Raw genomic sequence first — 24,512 nt, forward strand, 5'->3', positions numbered from 1 at the left:
AAGTGTGGGAGAGATGTTAGATTGATTACTAAATTGAAGGTCTGCAGAGCTGTGGTGCTGACCTCATTGTTGTATGCCTGTGAAACCTGGATAGTAAACCAGTGCCATGACAGCAAACTGAATCGCTTCCATTTGAATTGTCTTAGGAAGATTCTGAAGATCACCTGGCAGAACAAGACATCAGGCACTGAGGTCCTTTACCAAACTAAACTGCCAAGCATTTAAACTCTGCTTCAGAGAACACAACTCTAATAGGCTGGCCATGATGTTTGCATGCAAAATGTAGGCTTGACAAAAAGACAGCTTTATGGGGAACTCACACAAGGCAACTGTTCACCCAGTGATTAGAAGAAGCAATACAAGGACACTCTCAAGATCTCTCTTAAGAACTTTGGAATTGATTGTGTGACATGGGAGACACTGGCACATGACCTCTCAGCATGGTGTGCCCACATCAGAGATAGAGCTGTGCTCTAGGAGCAAGGCAGAATTGAAATAGCTCAAAGGAAATTCAGTATGCGCAAATTTAGAGTATCCACCCCAAGTGCTCACAGGGACTATCTGTGCCTGACCTGTGGTAGAGCATTCCAAGCTCTTATTGGTCTGATTAGCCACATTCCAAAACATGGAAACTTGACTCAAAAATAGTGATGTCATTTTGGTCCTCAGAGAATAAAGAACAACAACCGTGGAAAGTAAATAGTAATTGTTTCTGTTTAGGCCAGATACCCTGAGGGTCTTCCCCTAGAAGATGGATTTTAGTTTTGATTAGGTAGAAAGGGTCATTCCTTGGCTCATTTCTTAGCCTTAATCAATGAAATGGGTGTTACCTTAGTCAAAGTGAGAACTCAGAAATACCTTAGCTTAAAAAGACCAAGGTCTCCCACTGCCTCCAGGATCATCATCACCTAATCTGCATTTTGCCACTGGATCCAGATGGCACTGGAGGAGAAAATGAGACTGGTGACTTTGCACTGCCTACCCTCACTTAAATCCAACTAACTTGCGAATCATGGCATCACCTTGTCCTCTTCAGAAGGAAAGACAAACCACCACAGCAGCAACTTTGCCACCAGGTGAAGAAAACACTCTCAGCAGCAAGTTTCATATGAAAAAGAGGAAGTCAGTCAAGAGAGGATATCTTACTCATCACAATTTTTAACAACAAAATAATTTCATTTGAAAACTACCAAATAAAGTGATTGAGTCACTTTCATATAATACTTCCTTCCCAAGACAGAGGAATCACCTAAGCCTACAAAGATTCCTAGGTTTTGAAAATTTCACTCGCTTCCTAATGGAGGAAGTTATTTTCCTTCTGGCACTAGGCTGATATAGATTCCTCACATTTTCATTAACTGTGGGCTTAAAAATATGAACCTGAAGAGAATTCAGGGCCAACAATTTCTGAGACTCTGCTGAGCCTAAATTCGATTTCTAATGGTGATTGAAGTTAAATAGCAACTATACTCTGCATTAAACTTATTTTTTTAAATAAGATTTAAATAAATATTTTTAGTACAATAAAAATCTTAGTACAATTAGGAATTGCATCTTGGACATTCATTTAGCATTTAATATTTTGGATCTCAAAAGCTGAGTGAGATATCATTCTCTCAGCTAAGCTGAAACTTTCTTAAGTATTTTTCATATATCTTTTTTTTTTTTTTTTTAATGAGAGAGGGAGGTACAGAGTGAAAAGAGAAAGCTAGATAACTTTAGACCACAGAAAGATTTTAATTATGGAGCCTTGCAGAAAGTTTATATTCGGCTTTTGATCTTCTCCTTACCAAGATAGAGATCAGACAGCTTTCAACTTAATCAGAGAAAAATCATTAAGTTTCATTATTAGTACAACCAATTAGATTCCTCAGACATTCCTACATCTTTTATTTTTCCATCCTCTAGCAAAACAGAAAAATGAATCATGTTTTATTATCATGCTGTGGGTCTTGGTAAATCACACACTAATTATTCTTTCTAATCAACAAAGTTTCCCTGCCAGTTAGTTTCCAAATTCTGACAAACATTCCCCCGCCAAGTCAACCAGAAATTTGCATACAATCACTTTCCTTATCCACCAGACACACATTAATAACCTGCTCAGTAATCTAATTTTAAAGGGACCATTTTTTTCCTTTCCCATAAAATAACATCCAAAAGCTTATATAATTAGAGGATATTATGTATGTATACATATACATACACAATATATATGCATATATTGCATATAAGTTTTAAAATATTATTTTAAAATAATGTAAAATGCTATACTATATTTAATGCTATATTATAACTAATATATTATAATTCATATATGTCTCCCATGGTTCAAAGAGTTATTTGCATAAGACTTCATTAAAGGAGACTGATTGTTGAATGCTTTGAGTCTTCTTGAGATCAGAATTTGTGAAAGCTGGACAGAACAGAGATCCTGGTAATTTGACTTAGAACTTTGAGAAATACAGTTCTAACTTCTCTCCAGGTCTTTGGAGGGAGAGAAGGATTCTAAGAAGAAATATATTTTTTTCCAAGAGCTAGTTTTTAAATATTTACCAACACATCTCTTTCATTGAACCACCATATACCCACTAACCTATTCATATACTTTTTAAAAATTACTTTACTTGTTTTCAGTTTTCAACAACCACTTCCATAACTTTTAAATTTTCTCCCCCTCCCTCTTCCCTTCCTCCCTGAGACAGCATGCAATCTTATATGAGTTCTGCATATGCATTCTTATTTAACATATTTTCGCAATAGTCATGTTGCATAGAAGAATTAAAACAAATGGGAGAAATCATGAGAAAAACCAAATCAAAACACAGAGCAAGAGAAAATAGTCTGCTTCATTCTGCATTCTGATTCATTCCACAGTTCTTTCTCTGGATGTAGATGGCATTTCACCTCGAGTCCTTTGTGAATGTATTAGGTCCTTGTATTGCTGTGAAGGGCTAATTCTATCAGAAATAGTCCTCACACACTGTGGTTATTACTGTGTGGAATGGTCTTCTGGCTCTGCTCATTTCATTCTGCATCAGTTCATAGAAATCTTACAAGGTTTTTCTGAAGTCTGAGTGCTCTTCATTTCTTATAGCACAATAGTATTCCATTACATTCATATACCAAAGCTTGTTCAGCCATTCCCCATCTGGTGGGCATTCCCTCGATTTCAAGTTCTTGAGCACCACAAAAATAGCTGCTATAAATATTTTTGTACATGTGGGTCCTTTTCCCATGTTTATATCTTTGGGATACAATCCTAGAAGCAATATTGCTGGTTCAAAGGGTACATACATTTTTGTAGCCCTTTGGGCACAGTTCCAAATTGCTCTCCAAAATGGTTTGACCAACTCACAGCTCCACCAACAATAAATTAGCATTTCAATTCTCTCCCATCTTGTGCAACATTTATCATCTTCCTGTTTTGCCATGTTACCCAATCTGATAGGTGTAATGTGGTACCTCAGAGCTGTTTTGATTTGCCTCTCTCTAATCAATAGTGATTTAGAGCAATTTTTCATATGTCTATGGATAGCTTTAGTTTCCTCCTCTGAAAACTGCCTATTCATTTCCTTTGACCATTTTATTCATATACTTTTTGAGGGCTTTACCTGGGGTACTGATCTTAGGTCAGCTTTTCAGGAAACTCCAATACTTGAAGCTCCATAGATTCTTCTCAACAACTGCTGATGACATCATTGTGAGGTACAAGATAAGGTTCTCACCTGATCATCAGATGGAAATCTTGGATATTGCAGTTGAAATCTTTCTTTTGGCCTTGATAAAGCCAAGAAAAAATAAGTGGAAATCAATACTAACAAAACCAACTCTACTTGGAATTTTTAAAAATCTCTTGCTTGTCAGGTCTAAATGATGCTGTACTGTACATCTGCACAGGCCAAGTATATAGTCTTCTAGCAGATGTGATGTTGAGGTACTATATGCATATAATGGATACATCACTCGCTCTTGTGTCATCTGTCAGTATTTTGCAATGCAACGAACTTTTTATAGACAGAACCAAATGTAGCTAATGTTTGATAGGGAATCTTTGTAAAATGAGTTAGAATAATAGAATCTAGTACTTTCACCTAGATTTCAAGAGCATTTAAAACAGCTCTGAAAGCTAATTTTTTTTTTTTCAGTTTCCCAAGTCAAGTTTAGTGTTAATCATGATAGAATCTCAGACAGAAAATGACTAAGAAGCAGCTACCTCACAGGAGTACTCTGTCACCCTCCCACCTCCACCCCAAGAACTCAAACCACCTATTCAGAATTACTATGATTTATAATTTAATAAAGTCATTTCTAGAACAAGAAAGATGTAGGATGACAATAACAGAACATTGTTCTTTGCTCATATGGGAATATTGATCTTGATGGTAGTATCAAGCAGTCATTAACAATGCTAGTCTCTATAATGATTCACATTATATTGTTGTTTTATGTTAGGACCAATTGGTAGCCAACATACATCAAGCATAAACCAAAGAATCTGCTCTAAAGACTTACAAGGTAATTCCAACTGTGAAATTCAGAAGAACCTCTAAAATCCATTGCTTAATATCTCAGTGATAAATCTTTATAATAGTAATAATTGCAAGCCTAAGTTCTACTTCTGCAAAAAGAGGAGCTTGGATTTGTTTATCTCAAATGTCTCTTGTAGCTCTAAGTCTTAGGATCCTATATTTTTTTAGCTACCTCAAATATACTATTTTTGCTTGAGGTAAAGAGGAAAAACCTCTGAAATTCATACTATTTGGACTAGGATTCTTTTTAAAAAATCATTAATGTACTACTACTAATGTGTAAAATGGTAGTAATATTATTGAAAGCTATACAAAGCTTCAAACTCCAAAATCATTTTGATCTCTTATTAGTCATTTTTCAGCTTAGGAAAAAAAGTAGGGTAGGAAGTGATATGGAGAATTATCCTTAGAACTCTTGACCAATTCATGAATTAGACAGATAAACAATTTTGAAATTCATTATTGAAACCAAGACAAACAACTTGTGAGATTTAAATGTGAACCAGCTATTTTAGGAAATAAATAACCTAATGCCACATTGTTAGAAGAAAATGATGCAGAATACAGATAATATCAATCATTTGGTGAAAAAAGAGTCATTTTTCACTACTGATGGGAAAAAGTCTGCTGCCTTGCCAGATGACCCTAAGAAACTATCTCTATTATAACTCAAATCTTTTTTCAATTTCAAAATAAAAGGGAAAAGAAACATTTCTTCTTGAATTTTAACTAAATAAAATTCTAATATTATCAATATCATAAACTTGCAAACTATTCATACATTTTCATTGACATCATATCATCAGAGTTCTTGTCTCTAGTGACTTCTAAAGCAATACAATTTTCCACTAGAGTCAGGATATGGAATCAGGAAATGCACGTTGCATTATTATTTCCTGTCTGATTCTGAATAAGTCACTTACCTTCTCTTCAGTTTTATCTGTAAAATGGTGATCTGTTATTTATTGAGTTATTCTGATCATCAAATAATGAGCTAAATCAATAAGCGAAGGAGAGATATTTATTAAATGATTACTCTGTACCAGTCCCCTAGCACTAAGGATGCAGAGCAAAGTAAAAAGACAATATTTGTATTCAGAGAACTCCCATTCTGAAAGACAACACATGAAGTAATTCATAACAATAACTAGGTATATAAAAGATATATTCACAATTATAGAACGAATGCAGGGTGAGAAGAGAAAGAATTTGTTATGGTTGAGGGTAGGGAGGAAGCTGACCTGGAAATGACTCCTGGAGGAAATGAGATTTCAACTAATCCTTTAAAACTAAAAGACACTGGTGAATGGACAAAGTATCCCAGGTGCTTGTGACAAGTAATGCAACGGCACAGAAATAATGATGTTTGAGGAGCTGCAAAGAGGCCAGTACTGCTGGAACAGAGAGTAAATAGAAGTAGAAAGTATAAGGAAAAGTTATGGAACAGAATAAGGAATATTATGCAAGGTCCAGGTGATAAAAAACTTGAAATGACAAAAATAAGGATTTTAGGCAATCATGTGACTTGACATAAAAATAATTATCACAAAAAAAAAAACAAACAAACAATTTAATATGCTCCTAGCCTTCATTAATAGGACTCCAATGCTTGGTCACAGTAGGTTGGCATGTTTTTGTTCAGTTATATCTAACTTTTTGTGACCCCACATGAGGTTTTCTTGGCAAAGTTACTGGAGTGAGTTGTAATTTTCTTCTACAACTCATTTTACAAATGAAGGAATTAAGGCAAACAGGGTTAAGTGACTTGTCCAGGGTGACATAGCTAATAAGTGTCTGAGGCTGTATTTGAACTCAAGAAGATGGCAGAGAAAAAACCTGGGAAGACTTATATGACCTGATGCCAAGTGAAATGAGCAGAACTGGGAGAACATTATAAGCAGAAATAAGAATATTTTAGGGATGACTTAGCATGAAAGACTTAGCTACTCTGATTAAAATAATGATTCAAGAGAATTCCAAAGGACCCATGATGAAAAATGCTATCCACCTCAAGAGAGAAAATTGCTGGACCTTGCAAGTAGGTTAAAACATACTTTTTAAAATTTTCTTTACTTTTATTTTGTTTGTGCTTTCTTTTGCAAGATGACTAATATGGAAATGTTTTGCATGATTTCACATGTATAATATTTATCAAATTGTTTGCCTTCTCAAGGAGAAGGGAAGAAAAGAGAAAGGGAAAGAACTAGGAACCCAAAATTTTAGAAAATATTAATTATTTTTATGTAACTGGGAAATATTTAATGAAATAATAGTTTTTAAAAAAGGAAAAGAAAGCAAGAGGTTGGTAGATGAATGAACAATTAGTTTGATTCATAAATGTTGGAATGGTCAAGTATAAAGAGTACTTTTAAATGGTTTGGAGCAGTTGAAATGACATAATGTCCAGTGATTTGCCCTATGCTACTTAACATTTTTATTCATGAATGCAGTAAGGATGGAGATGGAATGCTTATCAAATTTGCAAATGACCCAAATTGGGAAGAGAGTGGTTGATGGATAGTAGGTGATTAATAAATAGTTTTGAGTCGAGTAGGATAGCTAATACCCTAGACAATCAGGGTTTAGAAAGGTTTTCACTGATTGAACTGGACAGCTAAATGAATTAAGTTGCATATTAATACTTATTATTGTTAAGGCATTTGCAAGAAACTTGCCATGTCATAATTTATAGAGCTGGCACTGGAATCAGGAAAATTTGAGTACAAGTTTTCCTTCTGATACATTTTAAGTGAGTGTGAGCATACTACATAATTCTCAGTGTCTGCAAAGCAACTCAAGGACCCTAAGGCAAATTCTGATTCTGTATATTGAAATGAGAGTTTCTAGATGAGTTGCTAAGTTCATATTCCTAAAACTCATGTGCAATTTTGATACTCTTCAGGTCAAGATCATTCAGTATTACTATCCCTTTGAAAAAATTAAAACTTCTTTGTCTAGCATGCAAAGATCTTCAATATTCCAGAGAGTATCCACTTATATCTTCTCACCTTGTGCAACTTTTTCCATGCAAACACTTCAGGTATCTCCAATAGAAATTCTTTCCAAATTAGATCTCTTGAATTTGCATAGAAACCATTGGAACTTGCTGAATTATCCATCAGCTGCTTTTCACTCTCATTGCATGACTGATTCATCTCCTTTTTCAGTTAACTGTCTTTCAGATATTGTGCTATTTATTATAATTGTATGATAATGTATTTGGTAGTTGACTTCTTTGACCTCTAGATCTTTAAAAGGGAAATTCTCAAATACCATGAAATCCCTAGAGAGAGCTATTTTCTAGATAATCAGTATAAAGATATATCAAAGCAACATAGGAGAAATCAAGCTGAAAAGTAAAAAAGGAAAATACTCAACACTAGGAAAGCCAAGCCTTCTGATTCATTTAACTGTGCAACAGTATGCAACATATTCTAGTGCTTGATGATTCTACTTAGTTCCTCTTTGAAGATTTCAAGAATGACTGCAGGTTTTGCCATTCCAGCTGTCAGGTAACCAAGCTTTCTAAGTAAGGCAGAAATTTCTAAGTCATTGCTTTCATAATAGTATATGCATTCTCCTCCTCCTCCTCCTCCTCCTCCTCCTCCTCCTCCTCCTCCTCCTCATCATCATCATCATCATCATCATCATCATCATCATCATCATCCTAGATGAATGATTCATTTGGATAATCAGAGGCTTTCTGTCAAATTGAAGGCCATCCAAAATGTTGTGTAATTAGATATCATGGAGTGTGGAGGGAAAATCACATACAGTATTACTTCACAAAAGAAAGCAAAGGCTATTAGAAAGTTATAGGAACAGACTTGGGCTCGCCTTGACAATCATACCAGATGCTTTCCTTGGGTTTAAAAAAAAAGCCCACATCAGCAGCTATAATTCTAACAGTACTTTAATATCTACAAAGGTTTAAAAATACAAGATTACACAATTGCATTCACGATAAGCATCTTATTTTATTAGTGGTTCAATAATTTCATGTGAACAGATTTTTTTTTGGAGGACTGAGAGACTTGTTAATATGTCCTCCATCTGACTTTTTTAAAAATAATTTTTTCCACATAAGTTTGCTTATTAGTGGTAATTATGCAAATAAGAAATTGGGGAAAGAGACACTAAATGAGATGTGCATTCCAGAAGCACAATAAATAATTGATGAGTTATTAAAGCTCTACTGATTACTTCTCTTCATCCAAACTCATAATACAAGAGCAAAGGGACACATGATGGCAAAGATTTACAGGAAATTTAAAACTCCTGAAAGGAAATAGAGTACACAAAAGACTACAGTGTCATAAATCTAGGAAATACGCTACCATTAGGGAAATCATAGAAGGAAATTATTTAGTGAGATTTAAAGGGAAATTGAAATTTCCATCAGTAGTCCAAAGCAAATGACTGCCAAAAAATAAAAGATCTATTAATATGTCTAGACATAATCTGATCCTCTGTGGCTGACAAGAAAAATTAAATAGGTTTTGCTGTTATTAATGTTGTAGTTTGTTATTTTTTTTTTACTTGACCATTGTCCATTAGAATAATTAAAATTCACTCCAATGAATTCTGGAAATTTTCATATTTAATTGAGAATCATGAGTTCATTGACCTTTTTATGGAGTCCAGATTTACTGAAAATCTGTCAGTCTACTCCTCTTGAGGCACAGCAGATAAAGAATTTTGACATAGCAGTAATACTTTTTCCACTGAGTTTACTTCAACCCTAATTCAAATCAGAAGCACAAATTAAAATTCAAGAGATGCAAGCCCCTAAGATACTTTAATTAATAATTTGGTAGGTAGGTAGAGAAAAGGAGGGGTAAAGTTTGTTTTTAGCCAGCTGAATTTCATGCCTTAAAGTTTATCCAACTCCAAGTATGAGTCCTTAGGCACCTTCAAATCACAGGAGGCTTGTCTGAGAAGAGAGCTAATCATAAAAGACCTGTGTAACCTGTTGAAATTCAACCAAGTAACAGAAGGAAACATATGGTTATATAGAAAGAATCTTATCTCTTTCCGTGAACAGGAAGACAAAATTGAGAGAGACAGCCAGTGTATATATTTTTCAAACATTTTTGAGGGAATAAATATAAAAGTGTAACCAAGAAATCTTATCATTTTTTTTTGAATAAAGTTTTTATAAGTAGAATTATAAAAAAATTTCTGTCATCCTGAAAGGTATTTAGTTTTATAAGAAATATCAATCTTAGAGCTTGGCAAAGTGTCAAAGATGCCAAGGTCATCCTTTGCATTCTGGGCCATTGCCAGTCATTCTGACTTTTGTCTTGCCACTGGACTTCAATGACTGTGGAAGAGATAGTAGCCTGATTACTCCATGCAACTCTGCCTTATATTAAATCGAAATTATCCCAGAGTCAAAACATAAATCATCCAAGATGTCATGGATCTTCTTCAAAAATGAAGGACAAACAATAACAATTTATCTTGTATATATTTATATCTATTTGAATGTTGTCTACACTATTATACCATAAGCTCTTTGAGGGCAGGGACTGTCTTTTACTTCTTTTTTTTTGTATCTAATGCTTAACATAGTGCTTGGCATTTAGTAGGAACTTAAAAAATGTTTGCTGACTGATTGATTTTTTAAGTACTTAAAACAGTGCCTGGGGCATAGCATGTATCTTAATAATTGCTTGTTTCATTCTTTCCTTCTCCACTGTTCCAACAGCCGATGTTTGTATAACCCATTGTCCTCTAAAGATTTTACATAAAGACCACAACTTGTAAACTGCTACTTCCTTGTATGGTCCTGGGTAATTACAATCATGGGCTATATTGTTAATATCCTTTTTCTTTTGCTTAAATTGAAGATTTTTCCCATTCACTAAGGGGTGCATGTGATCTGCTTAAATCACAAGGAAGTCTAAGTCACATGTGGTGGGAGGGGCTTGCTGAAAGGGTGGAACAGGAAGTGGAAGAGCCAGAGAAGAATTGAGAGGAAACTGGTCAGACTAATCAGGTCTGGGAGTGAGAGAGAAAGCAGGCAACTGACTGTGGGGGAAAGAAGGGCATTGTGCTCAAGGGTGTTTGTTTGTGGGAAAGCCTGATAATGTCTATAAACTTCTTGATTCCTATGATGGATTTCTTTGTTGTTATGAGGGATTTGGTTTTCCGGTGTTTGAATAAATATTTTGGTTCTATCCTCCATGTGGAGAGTCTCCTGTATTTTATGATTCAGAACTGTGCTGTCATATTCATAGCCGTTTTACGTGCTGTGAATATCATATTGTCACTACATGGGCCCTATTATTACTGCATCATTCTTGGTTTTGCATGGCATGACTTAGATTTTTTCCAGAAATAATTCACCTGGCAGAGTCGACTGTCAGAAACACACATACACACACACACACACACACACACACACACACACACACACACACACACACACACCAAGGGGCAGGAAGAGGGAGAGCAAGAGAGACAGACAGACAGAGAGACAGACAGAGACAGAGACAGAGAGACAAAAATATAGAGAAATTCAGAGAGACAGAGAGAAAGATAGAGACAGAGACAGAGACAGAGCAACAGAGATAGAGAGACAAAGGAAACAGAGGGATAGAGAGACTCAGAGAGAGACAGAGAGAGACAGAGACAGAGACAGAGAGACAGAGAGAGAGAGAGAGACTGGGAATGGGACCCTTTGACTATTCAGCTGAATTGTCCCCTGGTTTTACTTCTTCCCATAACTCAGGCATGACATAAGAAATTCACTGAGGGCCAGAGCAACTAATATTTACTGTTTGGAAAGGTATTCCCTAAGAGGAGAATGGGTTTATTTAGCTTCAAGAACAGAAATCTAAAGGGGTCTTATTTACAGTTCCCATAATTGGTGAATAAATTTTCTCATCAGCCCACAGTAAAACAAGAAGAATGAGTCTTAAATCTGACATTTGCAGGATGATAGGATCTGAGACTTGGAGCTGGTATGGACCATATTATGCCACCCAAGTCAACTTCCTTATTTTACAGATCAGAAAACAGTGAACTAAAGCTGATTAAGTGACTTGTCCTGCATCACATAGCTAGAAAATGACTGAGGCAGGATTAGAATCTCTGTCCTCTTAACTCTAAGTACACCAAACTATCCACCACACTACACTGCCACTGTTTTATTTTAAAATTAAGTTTATGGGAGATGAACATACTACTGGGAAAAGGCATTTTTGTTGTTGTTTTTTATTCTGGTGGTGATTTTTATGTTGTTATTAGGTTTTTTTTCCTTAGATATATGATTCCTTTGGTATAGGACAGAGAACCCTAGAGGAACACTAGAATAAGATTAAAATGTAATTCAGAAACACTTAACAAAAAATGAAAAAAAAATAGAAGATAGATTATCTTAATATATGTTTTTCTAAGTCAATATTTTTTGTCATTAAGGCCCCAGAAATCTTTATGAACTATTTAGTGACCCCATTCTTATTTGAATTTGATAGCTATGCTGTAGGGGACTTTGGATATGGAAACTCTCTACTGTTGCAGATCTGCAACTTGTTTGTAAGTTAAAGTCACAGAAGTGGTAAAATGTGGTGAAGCAGGTAAGCACCAACTTCAGGAAACTGCCAGGCCTAGAGGCCTGTATTGGGCTACCAGAGTCTTTCTTACCTGTCCCAGGTCTTCGGTTGGCCAAACCGGATAAACGTATGAGAGAAAAGACGTTCCAGAGTCGAACAGGGGTTGAGCTTTATTACAGGGTCTGGGTTACAAGTGCAGGGAGGTCTTCCTTAGGAGGAAGAGGGGGAGATTTCCTAAGGAGGCTAAGCTTAAGGGATTGGAAGTAGAAGTACAAGCGGGGAGAGAGGGGGAGGGGAGAGAGGAAAGAAAAGAAGCAGAGCCTACTGTCCTCTTTGGCTCCTCACGTGCTAAGAGAGCTTTCCGGCTTCCTCAATCCTACTTAACCTTCAGCCACACAGTTTGCATCTCAATACCGTGCTGTTAGGTAACTAGGTGTGCTCCAATCCGGGACGACCTCGAGGGCAGGGAGACTCCACCCATCACGTATCTCCAGGGGAGAGGCGGAAATACCCGAGCTAGCCGAGCTAGCTCAGTCTGACCTTCTTGAACCCCCGCTGTTCATGGACGGCCTCATAAGACTCTAAGATTTAGAAGTCCCACTTTTACCCGCCCAAGACCGTCCACATGGAATTGAGCTTCCAATCCCAACAGGAAACACCACAAATCTTAGCATAACTAGGGAAAATGTCAAACCAAGAACCACCACATGCTTCATAGCCCTGTGCAAAAAGACATTCTCCATAAGCCAGACCTCCACAAGCCAGACCTCCACAAGCCGGACCTCCACATGCTTAAACACAGCCCAGGGCAAACAGGCACCCTCTAGTGGCCAGACTCAAGGAAACACAGAAACACACCACAAAGTTTTAGCACATGCCAGACACCACCACTTGGACCCCAGCTCAGCACCAGCTTATCTGGCAGAACCCCTACAGAATGCAGAGGTCAGCACCTGAGGCCCCAGGGCACAAGGCTAGTAACCAAGCCCCTAGTCCCAGCACAAGAAATTTAGGAAAGTCTCCCCCAACCCCTGTGCTTTAGCAGTGGAGCTAAACTTTAAAAACTAGGAAAGAGGCAAACATAATGAACAGAAAGGAAAAATAAACACTGAACATAGACTCTATAGAGATGGAGAGGATCAAAATGCAAATTCAAAAGAGGACAACACTGTCAGTATACCTACATCAGAAACCCCAAAGGGGATCATGAATTAGTCTCAAGCCCAAAAAACCTTCTTGGAAGAACTGAAGAAAAATCCTAAATGAGAGATATGCAACAGAGAATCAATACTTTGGAAAAGAAAGAACCAAAATTGACTGAAGCAAACAACTCCTTAAAACAGCTAATTGACCAAGTGGAAAAGGAAGCACAAAAGTTAATGAAGAAAATAATTTCTTAAAAATAAGAATGGGGGGGGGGGGCAGAGCCAAGATGGCAGAGTAGAAAGACACACATATGCTGGCTTTCCCCACACAGCCCATAAAATACCTGTAGAGAGGGACTCTCAACAAATTTTGGAGCAGTAGAAGTGGAGAACAACAGAGTGGAGGAGATTTCTAGCCCAGAGTGACCTGAAAGGCCCATGAGAAATGTCTGTTGCACCAGATGTGGAGCTGAGTTCAGCCCAGCCTTAGACACAGTGTGCTCGCAAACAGCCCTTTAGGGTGGAATCTCTAGTCCTAGTAGCAGCAGTTCTCAGATCCCTCAACCCATAAGTGCCAAAGGTCAATGACAGGGTTTTTTCAGCTGGCTGAGAAGGGAGAAGGGCCTTCCTATAGCTGCAGCCTTAGGTAGCAGCCTCAGAGGCCATATCAGGCAGGTGGCAGCAGTTCCCACAGCAGCCCCTTCAGCAGCCCACATCATTGGTGGATCATAAAAACCATGAGGGCACTGAGCAGCTGATTATTACCTCAGCCCTGTGTAGAGGTCCTGAGGGAGCTGATCTTTATCACACACTGAATGGTGGCCTGACCCATGGAGCTTATCTGAATCTCAGCCCCCAGTGCTGGCTTGGCAGAACTGGAGGCCACGTGGCTAGGGGGAGGAAACTCTGCTAAGATTCTGGGCACAAAAATCTCTCCTTACTCCCAGACCAGTGTACATGCTTAATTGTGCCACCTTGGAGGAACTGAGATCTTACAGGTTCCCAGAGTATACCTTACTCTTGACAAAGGACCCAAAAGCCAAGTAACTGGTTGGGAAACTGACTATAGAAGGTTACAATCTTGTTAAACAGATATCTTCTCCCATCCTTTCTGATGAGGAAGAAAAATGTTTACCATCAGGGAAAGACATAAAAGTCAAGGCTTCTGTATCCCAAACATCAAAAATAAATGTTCTGTGGCCTCAGGCCATGAAAGAGCTCAAAAAGGATTTTGAAAATCAAGTAAGAGAGGTGGAGGAAAAACTGGGAAGAGAAATGAGAGAGATGCAAGAAAAGCATAAAAAGCAGGTCAACACCTTGCTAAAGGAGACCCAAAAAAATGCTGAAGAAAATAACACCTTGAAAAATAGGCTAACTCAATCGGCAAAAGAGGTTCAAAAAGCCAATAAGGAGAAGAATGCTTTCAAAAGCAGAATTAGCCAAATGGAAAAGGAGGTTCAAAAGTTAGTTTTGAAATAGTTCTTTCAAAATTAGAATGGAACAGATGGAGGCTAATGATTTTATGAGAAACCAAGAAATCACAAAACAAAACCAAGAGAATGAAAAAAATGGAAGATAATATGAAATATCTCATTGGATAAACAACTGACCTGGAAAATAGATCCAGGAGGAACAATTTAAAAATTATGGGACTACCTGAAATCCATGATCAAAAAAAAGAGCCTAGACATCATCTTTCATTATCAAGGAAATTATCAAGGAAAACTACCCTGATATTCTAGAACCAGGTGTCAAAATAAATATTGAAAGAATCCACTGATCACCTCCCGAAAGAGATCCAAAAAAAGAAACTCCTAGGAACATTGTGACCAAATTCCAGAGTTCTCAGGTCAAGGAGAAAATATTGCAAGCAGCTAGAAAGAAACAATTTAAGTACTGTGGAAATGTAGTCAGGATAACACAAGATCTAGCAGCTTCTACATTAAGGGATCTAAGGGCATGAAATAGGATATTCAAGAAGTCAAAGGAACTAGGACTAAAACCAAGAATCACCTACCCAGCAAAACTGAGTATAATACTTCAGGGGGAAAAAATGGGCTTTCAATGAAATAGAGGACTTTCAAGAATTCTTGATGAAAAGACCAGAGCTGAAAAGAAAATTTGACTTTCAAACAGAAAAATCAAGAGAAGCATGAAAAGGTAAACAGCAAAGAGAAGTCATAAGGGACTTACTAAAGTTGAACTGTTTACATTGCTACATGGAAAGACAATATTTGTAATTCTTGAAACTTTTTTCAGTATCTGGGCAGTTGGTGGGATTACACACACACACACACACACACACACACACACAGAGAGAGAGAGAGAGAGAGACAGAGAGAGACAGAGAGAGACAGAGAGAGACAGAGAGCACAGGGTAAATTGAATAGGGTGGGATCATATCTTTAAAAAAATGAAATTAAAAGGTGAGAGCGAAATATATTTGGAGGAGAAAGGGAAAAATGGAATGCAGCAAATTATCTCTCATAAAAGAGGCAAGTAAAAGACTTTTCAGTGGAGGAAAAAAGAGGGGAGGTGAGAGAAAAAACATGAAGCTTACTCTCATCATATTCCACTAAAGGAAGGAATAAAATACACACTCATTTTGGTATGAAAGCCTATCTTGTAATACAGGAAAGCGGGGGAGAAGGGAATAAGCAGGATGGGGGGGGAGGATGGAAGGGAGGGCAGTGGGAGGAGGGAGCAATCAGAAGTCAACACTTTTGGAGAGGGACAGGATCAAAAGAGAGAATAGAAGAAATGGGGGGCAGGATAGGATGGAGGAAAATAGTTAGTCTTACACAACACGACTTTATGGAAGTCATTTGCAAAAATGCACAAATATGGCCTATATTTAATTGCTTGCTTTCCCAATGGGAATGGATGGGGAGGGAGGGAGGAAGAAAAGTTGGAACTCAAAGTTTTAAGAACAACTGTTGAGTATTGTTCTTGCATACAACTAGGAAATAAGAAATACAAGTAATGGGGTACAGAAAGTTATCTTGCACTACAGGACAAAAGAGAAGATGTGGATAAGGGAAGGGAGGGTAGATTGGTGATAGGGGTAATTAGAATGCTTGGCGTTTTAGGGTAGGGGGAGGGGAGAAATGGGGAGAAAATTTGGAACCCAAAATTTTGGGGAAATGAATGTTGAAAACTTGAATAAATAAATTTAAATGCAAAAAAATTAAGAATTATGCAAGTGGAAGGTAATGACTTTATAAGACATCAAGAATCAGTCAAACAAAATCAAAAGAATGAAAAAATACAAGAAAATTTAAAATATCTCATTGGGGAAAAAAAGTAGCCTGGAAAACAGATTCAGGGGAGATGATTTAAGAGTTATTTAACTACATGAAAATCATGATCCATAAAAGACCCTGGAGAGCATTTTTTAAGAAATCATAGAGGGAAACTGCCCTCTCATCCTAGATCCAGAAAGCAAAATAGTAATTGAAAGAATTCACTAATCACCTCCTGAAAGAGATCCCAGAATGAAAACTCCAAGAAATATTGTAGCCAAATTCCAGAATTATCAGGCCAAAAAGAAAATAACAAAAAATGAAAAAAATGGAAGACAGAACATAAATCCAGAACAAAAACAATTTAAATATCATGGAACCACAGTCAGCATTATGCAGGACTTAGCAGCTTCTACATTAAAGGATCAAAGGGCCAGGATTATGATATTCCCAGAAAGCAAAGGAGCTTGGATTACAATCAAAAAATGAACTATCCAGCAAAATTGAGTATAAGATTTCAGGGGAAAAAATGGACATTGAAGGCATTAGGGGATTTTCAGTTATTCATGATTAAAAGAAATAACTGGACAAAAATTTGATCATTCTATTCAATAAGTTTAAACTGTTTATATCCCTATATGGGAAGAGGATATACTTCTAACACTTGAGAACTGTATTGTTTGCAAGGGGTTTACATAGACAGAAGGCATGGGAATAAGTTCACTTTGATGTGATAATAAAAATAATTAAGGGGTGAAAAAAAGATCTTTCTGGGAGAAGAGGAAAGGAGGGGACAGAAAAGGGTAAAATACACAGAAAGAGTTCCAAAGACTTATTACAGTAGAGAGAAAGAAGGGAGGGAAGTGAGCATTGTTTGAACCTTACCTTCATCGGATTTGGCTCAAAGAGGGTATAACATATGCAACCAATTGGGTATAGAAATCTGTCTTGCTTTATGGGAAGTATGAAAGGAAAGGGGATAGGAAAGGGAAGAGGTGGATAGAAATATGGGAAGAAGAGAGGGAGAAGTACTAGAGGAAAGAAGAAGGAAAAGGGAGGTGATGGTCAGAAGCAAAATTCTGTTGAAGAAGGAAAGGGTAAAAGGAGAAAGGAAAACATAAATTGGTGGAAAATAGGATGGAGAGAAGGATACAGTTAGTAATCATAACTGTGAATATGATTCTCTCTCCCACATTCACTCTCCCATAAAATTGAAGTGGATGGCAGAGTAGGTCAAAAGTCATAATCCTATAAAATGTTGCTTATAAGAAACATATTTGAAGTAAAGGGATACACTCAGAATAAAGGCAAAAGCCTCAAGCAGAATATAGTAGGCTTCCATTGAAGCAAAAACAAACAAACAAACAAACAAACAAACAAACAAAAAACACAGAAAAGCAGGGGTAGAAATCCTGACCTCAGAGAAAGCAAAAGAAAAATAAATCTAACTAAAACAGATAGGGAAGGAAACTAGAACCTGCTAAAAGATGCCATAGACAATGAAGTAATATCAGTACTAAACACATATGCACCAAGACACATAGAACCTAAATTCTTTTTAAAAACAGTTAATTCAGTTGTAGGAAGAAATAGAAAACAGAACTATACTAGTGGAGGACCTCAACTGTCTCCTTTCAGAATCTGATAAGTCCAATCAACAAATAAACAACAAAGAAACTGAGGAGGTACGTAGAATACATATATATATATATACACATATACATATATGTACATATATACATATATGTACATATATGTATATATACATATATGTACATATACACATATGTGTGTATGTATGTGTGTATATATGTATGCATGTGTATATATACGTGTGTGTATAGTTAGATATAACATACCTTTATAGAAAACTGAATGCAAAGAGAAAGGAATATTCTTTCTTTTCCTCATCAGCGTATGACATCTACTTAAAAAATTAACCTAATAAAAGTGTATAAAATCCTCAAAATCAAATGTAAAAGGCAAAAAATATGAACTGCATTCTTTTTAGATCATCATGTAATAAAATTATATTCAACAAAAGACACTGGAAAGGTAGATTAAGATTAACTGGAAATTAAATATTCTAATCTTAAAGAATAATTGATTCAAAGAATAAATGATGGAAATAATCAATAATTTCATTAAAGACAATGACAACAATGAGACCACATAGACTAATTTATGAAAAACACTCAAAGCAGTAACTTGAAGAAATTTTATTTTTCTAAATTCTCACACCAACACAATGGGGAAAAAAACCAGATCAATGAAATGGGCATGCAACTGAGAAAAAAAATCAAGAAGAAGAACAAATTAAAAATTCCTATTTGAAGACAATATTGGAAATTCTGAAAATCTAAGGTGAGATTAATGAGTTTGAAAGTAAGAAAACTATAAACTTATAAATATACCTGGAATCTGGTTTTTGGGTGGAAAAATAAAGAATAAGATAGATAAGCTCAGTCGTTAATTTGATTTAAAAAAGAAAGAAGAAAACAGAGCGGCCAGTATCAAAAATGAAAAGGATAAAAGAACCACCAATCACAAAAAAAATTAAAGTAATTATTAGGAAATATTTTGCCAAATTATACACCAATAAATGCTACAATCTGAGCAAAATCAGTGAATATTTGCCAAAAAAAGATACAAATAACTTAGATCAACACATGAGAAAATAGCAAAAATAACCCCATGTTAGAAAAATAAATTGAACATGCCATTAATGACATCTGAAGGAAAAAAATCCCCAGGGCCAGATGGGTCCATGAGTGAATTCTACCAGACATTTAGAGAATAATTAATTCCAATACTATATAAAACACTTAGAAAAATAGGCAAAGGAGTATTCCTACCAAACTCCTTTTATGGAAAAAAAAAAAATATGGTGCTGATACCTAAATCAGGAAAAGCTAAAATAGAGAAAGAAAATTATATACTTTTTTTCCCCTAATGAATATTGATGCAAAAATTGTGAACATAATTGTGAAAATTGTGCTAATCCTAGCAATAGACCACTAGGATTATAAAAATATAAGTAGGTGGAATTTATACCAGGAATGCAAGGTTGTTTCAATATTAGGAAAGATATCTACATGATTTGTCATGTCAATAACAAAGCTAACAGAAGTCACATGATTATTTCAATAGTGGCTGTAAAAGCTTTTGATAACATGCAGCATCAATTTGTATTAAGGACCACTAGAGAGCATAGGAATAAAGGGAGTGTTCCTTAAAATGATAAGCAGCATGTATCCTAAATTGTTCAGCAAGCATTATCTGTAATGGGAATGAGTGAGAAGCCTTCCCAATATGATCAGACTGAAGAAAGAGTGCTTACTATCACCATTATTATTTAATATAGTACTAGAAATGTTAGCTATAGCAATAGAGAAAGAAAAGATCCGAAGAATTGGAATAGGCAATGAGGAAACAAAACTGTCAGCATTTGCAAATAAGACAATGGTACACTTAGAGAACCCTACATTATGAACTAGAAAATTACTTGAAATAATGAGCAACTTTAGCAAAGTTGCATTATATAAGGTAAATCCACATAAATCATCAGCATTTCTTTATATAGCCAACAAAGCCTGGAAGCAGGGATAAAAAGAGGAATTCCTTTAAAAGTAACTGTAGATAATATAAAATACATAGGATTCTACTTGCCAAGAGAAACTCAGGAAGTATATAAACACAATTACAAAACACTTTTAACACAAATAAAACCAGATCGAAACAACTGGAAATATATCAATTGCTCATGGGTAGGCCATGCCAACAATTTTTTTTAAAATGACATTCTACCTAAATAATTTATTTTTTTAGTGTCATAGCAATAAAAATACCAAAAATATTTTATAGAGGCAGAAAAATAATAATAAAAAAGTTATCTGGATGAACAAAAGTTCTAGAATATCAAGGGGAATAGTGAAAAGAAATGCTAGGAAAGGTGACTTAGCCATACCAGATGAGAAGCTGTATTATAAAGCATTGATCATCAAAACTACCAGGTATTGGCTAAGAAAAAGAGTTGTGAGTCAGTGGAATAGGTCAAATGTACAGGACACAGTAGTCAATGACTAAAATAATCTACTGTTTGAAAAACCCAAAGACTCAAGCTTCTGGGATAAGAACTCATTATTTAACAAAAACTGTTGGGAAAACTAGAAAAATAATATGACAGAAAGCAGGCATAGGCTAACAGCTTACACCAAATATCATGATAAGGTTAAAATGAGTACATGATTTAGACATGAAAGGAGAGACGGTAAGCAAATTAGGAGAGTAAGAAATAGTTCACCTGTCAGATCTATGAAGAATGGAAGAATATAGGACCAAACAAGACATAGAGAACATTAGAAAATGTAGGTAATTTCAATTACATCATTTAAAATGCTTTCGTACAAACAAAACCAGTGCAACCAAGACAGCAAACAGAAATCTGGAAAATAATTCTTATAATAAGTGTCTCTGATTAAGACCTCATTTCTCAAAAATACAGAGAACTGACTGAAATTTATAAGATTATACACCATTTCCCAAATGATGAGAGAAATGATATGAACAGATTGCTTTCAGAAGAAGAAATCAAAGATATCTACAGGCACATGAAGTGCACTAAATAATTGTTGACTAGAGAGATGCAAAATAAAATGATTGTTTTTTAAATAACAAAGCTAACATAAGTCATATGATTATCTCCATAAAGGCTGAGGTATCACATCACATCTATCAGATTGGTTAACATGACGATAAAGGAAAATTATAAATGTTGGAGAAGACATTGGGAAAATGGGACTCTGATGCACTGTTGTGTGAGTTGTAAACGGATCTAACCAATCGGGAGAGCAATTTAGGATTATACTCAAAGGGCTATAAAACTGTGCATACTCTTTGATCCAGCAATACTAGTACTATGTCTGTATCCCAAAGAGATCATAAAAAGAGAAAAGGATCTACATGTGTAAAAGTATTTATAGCAGCAATATTCATAGTGACAAAATACTGGATATTGAGGGGATGCCTATCAACTGGGGAATGTTTAAATAAGCTGTAGCATGTGAAGGTAATGGAATATTATTGTGCAATAAGAAATGAACTGGTAGATTTTAGAAAAACAAGGAAAGATTGGTACAAACTGATGCAAAGTGAAATGAGCAGAACCAGGAAGAACTTGTATATAATATCAGCAATATCATGTGGTGATCAACTATAAATGAATCAGCTCTTCTAAGAAACACAATGATCCAAGGCAAGTAGAAAGAACTGACACAGGAAAATGCTGTCCATATCCAGGTAAAGAACTGATGGACTCAGATGCAAATATGAGCATATTTTTTTTTATTTAAGTTTTTTTTCCTCAGTGTTTTATTTCTTCTTGATCTGTTTCTTCTTCCACAATTTTGATGAATTTAGAATATTTTCAGTTGATAGTATGTGTATAAATTATATCAAACTGCCTACCATTTTCTAAGGAGGGAAAAGGAGGATAACAGGGAGGAAGAAAAAAATGGAACCCAAAATTTCATAAAAATGAATGTTAAATTTTTTCTTGATATGTAACTGGGTTAAAATAAAATACTATTAAACTTTTAAAAAGAAAATAACCTTTGTTGTTTTTCTTTTTGGTTTTGAAATATTTTGAGTGAATTCCTGCTGAGAGGCAGAGATATGTACCAGATAACCTACAAGGAATTCTTTTCATTTCTATTGTGGTTTACTTCTGTGTATAGTGGACATACCAGCAATTTCTTATCTGAAGGTCTTTTGTGGCTCTATTTTTTTTAATTTTAAATTTATTTTTTATTGCATGGAAAGGGAAAATAATAAAAATATACATGAGACATGCTAGTGTGCAGGGAAAAAATATTTTCCCTAGTATTAGTTGGGGTTTTCTTTCTTTATTTTTCCCATTGCCATTTAATGATTGAACATGATAATATAGAGACAGATCTGTTTGAATATAAAAATATAGACATTTGAAAAAAATATAACTTTTAAACCTAGAAAAGTAAGGATACACATTGTGACTCTTACATGAAAAGCCACGAATTCAGAGTATGCTCAAGATGAAGCCTCTTCTAAGACAGAGGATTTAAGTGATGGATTAACAGCTAATTAACTGCAGGTCTCCAGGCACTGAAGCGGTCTTTTTTATTGGAAATATGTCCAACAAAGAAGAAAAAGTGGGCCGGGAGTTTGCTGAGGAAGTCGCAGCAGCTGCCGACTTTCGCCGGGAGACGGGCTTGGCAGGCTGCAGCGATTCCGGAACTGGCGGTGCAGAAGGTCGTGGTTCACCCCCTGGTGCTCCTCAGTGTGGTGGATCACTTCAACCGAATAGGAAAAGTTGGAAATCAGAAACGTGTTGTTGGTGTGCTCTTGGGGTCATGGCAGAAAAAAGTACTTGATGTATCCAACAGTTTTGCAGTCCCTTTTGATGAAGATGACAAAGATGACTCAGTCTGGTTTCTTGATCACGACTATTTGGAAAATATGTATGGAATGTTTAAGAAGGTTAATGCTAGAGAAAGAATAGTTGGTTGGTACCATACAGGCCCAAAGCTACACAAGAATGACATTGCCATCAATGAACTCATGAAAAGATACTGTCCTAACTCAGTATTGGTGATTATTGATGTGAAGCCAAAGGACCTCGGGCTGCCCACAGAAGCATATATTTCCTTTGAAGAAGTTCATGATGATGGAACTCCAACCTCGAAGACATTTGAGCACGTGACCAGTGAAATTGGAGCAGAGGAAGCAGAAGAAGTGGGAGTAGAGCACCTTCTCCGAGACATCAAAGACACCACAGTGGGCACCCTTTCTCAGCGTATCACCAATCAGGTCCATGGCTTAAAGGGACTGAACTCCAAGCTTCTGGACATCAGAGGCTACTTGGAGAAAGTGGCAATGGGCAAGTTGCCCATCAACCACCAGATAATCTACCAGCTGCAGGATGTCTTCAATCTGTTACCTGATGTCAACCTGCAAGAATTTGTCAAGGCATTTTACTTGAAGACCAATGACCAAATGGTGGTGGTGTACCTGGCCTCACTGATCCGCTCAGTGGTTGCCTTGCACAACCTCATCAACAACAAGATTGCCAACCGAGATGCCGAGAAGAAAGAAGGGCAGGAAAAGGACGAGAGCAAAAAGGAGAGGAAAGACGATAAAGAGAAAGACAAGGAAAAGGGTGATGCCAAAAAAGAAGAAAAAAAGGAGAAAAAATAAAACTTGGTGTGTTTTTTTGAAAATTAAAGTATTGCAGGCTAAATGAGTATGCTGCTAGAGGGTTCTTTTCACTGTCAAGTGCTTGTTATAATGTTGTTTTGATAGTCTTCTGCCTTATCTCAGACAGGGAAGGTCCTTGCTGTGGGATCATTCAAGTAAATAGGGGGTAAAGGGGACCAAGTTCACCCAAAGTGGCAGCTATAACACAGCCATGTGTTACTGGGGTTTTATGGTCTGGGCCTCAAGCACTGTGTGGAAAGCAAGGAGGAGCAAAGATACAGTGTAGCTTACTTTCTTTATTCCCCATTAAAACCATGTTTTGAAAAAAAAAAAAAAGAAGAAGAAAAAGTGAAGGGTATTAATGTTACCCTACACAAGTTCTGTTTATGCTTAGAAGTTGTGCCACCTGATAGATTATTCATAGCTGGTGACCAGTCACCAACAGTGTTCTTATGAACCTTACTTGGCTGAGTTTCTGTTCACCTCTGTGCTCTGTGAAGGTTAATAGATCAGTTTGCCTTAATTTTTCTCTCCTGCCTGTTTCCACAAGTACCAAATTTACTCTATCCATTACATCACAATTTAGAAAGTATTTATTAATCATTTATTGTACGCCAGGCATTGTTATATTCTGGAGATACAAATATACATATTAGTTGATGCCTGTCTTCATGGAGTTTGCATTCTAGAGAAGAGATACCACAACTATAGAGGTTTTGTCTAGAAAGTCTGTTTGAAAATAGACTGGTATGGTAGATTCCATGACAGTAGGGATTGCTTCAGTCTTTGTGTTCTCAGTTC

At 36.2% G+C, this 24,512-nt stretch overlaps 1 pseudogene; it reads left to right on the forward strand.

The window, feature by feature from the left end:
- Nucleotides 1-1,012: 1,012 nt before the first annotated feature.
- Nucleotides 1,013-23,892, forward strand: LOC140512398 (26S proteasome non-ATPase regulatory subunit 7 pseudogene; annotated as a pseudogene).
- Nucleotides 23,893-24,512: the final 620 nt, after the last annotated feature.

This window comes from Notamacropus eugenii, chromosome 6 (genome assembly GCF_028372415.1).
Source record: "Notamacropus eugenii isolate mMacEug1 chromosome 6, mMacEug1.pri_v2, whole genome shotgun sequence".
Classification (NCBI taxonomy): domain Eukaryota; kingdom Metazoa; phylum Chordata; class Mammalia; order Diprotodontia; family Macropodidae; genus Notamacropus; species Notamacropus eugenii.